Source organism: Cherax quadricarinatus, chromosome 30, assembly GCF_038502225.1.
Source record: "Cherax quadricarinatus isolate ZL_2023a chromosome 30, ASM3850222v1, whole genome shotgun sequence".
Classification (NCBI taxonomy): Eukaryota; Metazoa; Arthropoda; class Malacostraca; order Decapoda; family Parastacidae; genus Cherax; species Cherax quadricarinatus.
The window spans coordinates 22,262,761-22,267,926 of record NC_091321.1 but is presented as its reverse complement, the minus strand read 5'-3'; positions in this window follow the sequence as shown (position 1 = coordinate 22,267,926).

Sequence of the window (5,166 nt, the reverse complement as noted above, 5' to 3'; positions counted from 1 at the left end):
ATAACAGCAGCAACAACAACAATAACAGCAGCAACAACAACAATAACAGCAGCAGCAACAACAATAACAGCAGCAACAACAACAATAACAGCAGCAACAACAACAATAACAGCAGCAACAACAACAATAACAGCAGCAACAACAACAATAACAGCATCAGCAACGACAATAATAACAGCAGCAACAACAAAAACAACAGCAGCAACAACAAAAACAACAGCAGCAACAACAATAACAACAGCAGCAACAATAACAGCAGCAGCAACGACGATAACAGCAGCAGCAACAACAATAACAGCAGCAGCAACAATAACAGCAGCAACAACAACAATAACAGCAGCAACAACAACAATAACAGCATCAGCAACGACAATAATAACAGCAGCAACAACAAAAACAACAGCAGCAACAACAATAACAGCAGCAGCAACAACAATAACAGCAGCAGCAACAACAATAACAACAGCAGCAACAACAATAACAGCAGCAGCAGCATCAAGAATAGCAGCAGCAGCAACGACAATCACAGCAGCATCAACAATAACAACAACAGCAACGACAATCACAGCAGCATCAACAATAACAACAACAGCAAAGACAATTGCAGCAGCATCAACAATAACAGCAGCAGCAACGACGATAACAGCAGCAGCAACAACAATAACAGCAGCAGCATCAACAATAAAAACAGCAGCAACGACAATCACAGCAGCAGCAACAATAACAACAACAGCAACAACAGTAACAGCAGCAACATCAACAATAACAACAACAGCAACGACAATCACAGCAGCATCAACAATAACAGCAGCAGCAACGACGATAACAGCAGCAGCAACAACAGTAACAGCAGCAGCATCAACAATAAAAACAGCAGCAACGACAATCACAGCAGCAGCAACAATAACAACAACAGCAACAACAGTAACAGCAGCAACATCAACAATAACAACAACAGCAACGACAATCACAGCAGCATCAACAATAACAACAGCAGCAACAACAGTAACAACAGCAGCATCAACAATAAAAACAGCAGCAACGACAGTCACAGCAGCATCAACAATAACAACAGCAGCAACGACAATCACAGCAGCAGCAACAATAACAACAGCAGCAACAACAATAACAACAACAGCATCAGCAACGACAATAATAACAGTAGCAACAACAATATCAGCAGCAACATCAGCAGATAATAATGATATTAACAACCACATTCTCTCTCCCCTCTCTCTGGTTCTCTCTCTCTCTCTCCCTCTTTGGTCCTCTCTTTCTCTCTCCCCACGCTGGTTCGCTAGGGATACCGTGACCATGCTAGCTATTAGCACACAAAGAAGTATAAACTAGCAGTGCGGGTTGGTAAACAATGCTCTCTACTGGTTGTCAAATGTTAGGTTATAACATGTCATTCTCCAGTTAACTATATTTGTACAGGAGGGACAGACCTCAACACACGAGACTAGAAGTGAACCAGGTGAGGAACTATGACTCGACCCACGCACTAACAAATAAGTGCACTTCCGTCAACGCTGCGTTACTGCTCTGAACAAACTAGGCTAAACATTGATAGTAAACATGTACTAGACGAACTCTTCATGTCTAAATACAGTATTTTTCAGCAAACATCGTATTCACTTGAATAAATATGCAGCTATGACACGGAAAACTTGTTATAGAAGCCATGAATCACTGTATGATGGAATTTTATGCAAGAACGAAAATTATGGCTCAGAACGGAGTACAGAAACCTGGGCCAAACCAGGACAGCCGTCACAACTACACCATTGTTGTATGTCGACAGGAAATCAGAGATAAACAACAACACTACAATAACTGTGAGAGATATTAACGACTCACACTTTAATGAGAACAATCTACCAAGAAGCAAAAGAGGTTAAGTTACTGGAAGAGCTTCGTATCTGAGGGAGTTTGAAAAGTGATAGCAGAGTTAATGCCAGCACGAGTCCTACTCCAGGGGCGGATCTACTGTGAAATTAATGAATTTTAAGCTTCAGGGCCCCTAATCCCGGAGGGGCCCCAAAAGCCACTTCAGTCCGTATTGCTTAAATTTTTTTGGGTCTACTGTATGAGAAGGGGTTGCGAAGGGGTCCCCATAAACAGCTCAAGTTTCAGGGCCTTAAAAATGTAGATCCGCCGCTGGTCCCTGTTGCTAGCCTCTCTGAAGAGGAGCTAGCCTATAATATAACAATAATATAATATCTGGTCACAGACCGGGTCGCGGGGGCGTTGACCCCCGGAACCTTCTCCAGTTTTACAGGTACATGTACATGGTGTACAGACCTAGCTGACATCAATGACATACTACTATATAGAAAGCCACTTGTTATGCTGAACATTTCGGGCAAATTAGGTCAGTTTTGTCCCAGGATGCGACCCACACCAGTCGACTAACACCCAGGTACCCGTTTTATACTGATGGGTGATCATGGACAGCAGGTGTCTTATGGAAACACGTCCCCAATGTTTTCCAGCCGTATGGGCGATTCGAACTCCGGACCTCAGTGTGTGAGCTGAGTGCGCTAGTGATTGAGCTACGGGACACCTTGCGTCAGTGCTACAACTACTGGAAAAGTTAGACAAGATATATGATGTACAAATTACTGATAACGGGACACCAACAGCACAGCTGTGCTTCTGTTGTTACGAGTAGTTGATTACAAATATGTGGTAGGGGTTGTTATCATGATGCAGGTGTACAGGTGTGGGGCTGTCATCGTAGCACAGGTGTGGGGGCAGGAAAACCAGAAGACGTTCACATGTTAACATTAATTCCTCTTGTCTGAGGGAGACACGATCCCACATGACTCGGTGTTTACACAGTTATTATTACTAAGGTGGTAAATCTCTGCTTGTAGCTTAAAGGTAACTATTATTATTATTATTATTATTATTATTATTATTATTATTATTATTATTATTATTATTATTATTATTATCGCCATTATTATTAGTAGTATTATCACATTATTATTATTGTTATTATTATTATTATTATTATTATTATTATTATTATTATTATTATTATTATTATTATTATTATTACTATTATTATTATTATTATTATTATTATTATTATTATCGCCATAATTATTATTATTATTATTATTATTATTATTATTATTATTACTGCCATTATTATTAACATCATCATTATTATTATTATTATTAATACCATTATTATTAACATCATCATTATTATTATTATTACAATTATTATTATATTATTACAAATATTATTATTACTCTTACTATTTGAATTAACACGACCATAAAATTTCTCAAAATAAAAAAACTACCCAACAATGAGAATTTATTTTGTAAGTAAACAGGAGGCAACACACACATTTCCTGAAAGGCGAAAATTCCGCACCAACGATTGCCAAGTAAATTACAGGAGGAAGAGCGAAGCTGCATCGTGCTAAGTGACCCATAAATAGGCATCAATATCTGGTGTTAAATGAGGCAGCAAACATCTGTCTCAGAGGACACAAGTGAGGTTTTTAGAATCTGATCCTTGACCACTGAGAAGCAACTCGGATCAAGCAAGATGGATGGAAGATTCAGTCCTTTCCCAATTTGTTTTTCATAATTGGAGGAGACGTCACATATGGTTGGAGATAATGTTGAAGATGTTAATGGTGTTGTTGTTAGTAAAGATCTTTAACTCATGTCTAGCTGTGATTAATATTCCTACTGCTTAATTAGGATGTGAGAGCTCTCTCTTTCTCTCTCTCTCTCTCTCTCTCTCTCTCTCTCTCTCTCTCTCTCTCTCTCTCTCTCTCTCTCTCTCTCACGACCCATCAAAATAATTAAACACACAACAATGTGTCAATATTTTACTGTCTCTTTGCCAATCTGTGTCTGGCATTGATATAAATAAAAAATGTTTTTAAAACTCATTAGTGACTAAACGACACAAATAATATTGACAGGAAACAATGGTGCTTTGTTTGTTTGTTTGTCTTTGTGTGTGTGTTTGGGCAATTGTACACAGGCTATTGCCAAATCGTTGTTGTCTGTTATTTTTGCTGAGAGAGAGAGAGAGAGAGAGAGAGAGAGAGAGAGAGAGAGAGAGAGAGAGAGAGAGAGAGAGAGAGAGAGAGAGAGAGAAGAAACTCACGCACTAACGACCCAGAGTCCCTCTAACAATCACTCGTTATTGTATGTTGACCCATAACATTTTTTCATAAATAACAACAATCACAAAAAGAACCGTAAAACAACCACAGCAACAACAACCACAGCAACAACAACCACAGCAACAACAACCACAGCAACAGCAACCACAGCAACAACAACCACAGCAACAACAACCACAGCAACAGCAACCACAGCAACAACAACCACAGCAACAACAACCACAGCAACAACAACCACAGCAACAACAACCACAGCAACAACAACCACAGCAACAACAACCACAGCAACAACAACCACAGCAACAACAACCACAGCAACAACAACCACAGCAACAACAACCACAGCAACAACAACCACAGCAACAACAACCACAGCAACAACAACCACAGCAACAACAACCACAGCAACAACAACCACAGCAACAGCAACCACAGCAACAGCAACCACAGCAACAGCAACCACAGCAACAACAACCACAGCAACAAACCACAGCAAACAACAAACTACAGTAACAATAACTACAGTAACAACAACCTTACAGTAATAAATAACACCACAGCAACAATTCAACCACAGCAAACAACAACTACAGCAAATAACAAATTCACAGCAATAATAAATTCACAGTAAATAAATAAACTACAGCAAATAAATAAACTACAGCAACATAAATTCACAGTAAATAATAACCACAGCAACAGCAATTCCACAGTAACAGCAAACCTTACAGTAACAATAAATTCACAGCAAATAACAACACAGCAACAAATGTTCACAGCAAATAACAAATTCACAGCAAATACCAAATTCACAGTAACAATAAATTCACAATAACAAATAACACAGCAACAACAATTCCACAGCAAATAAATAAATTCACAGCAACGAAATAACCTTACAGCAATAAATAAACAATACAGCAATAAATAAATTCATACAATAACAACCTACAGCAACAATTCAACCACAGCAATAATAAACTACAGCAATAATAATTCACAG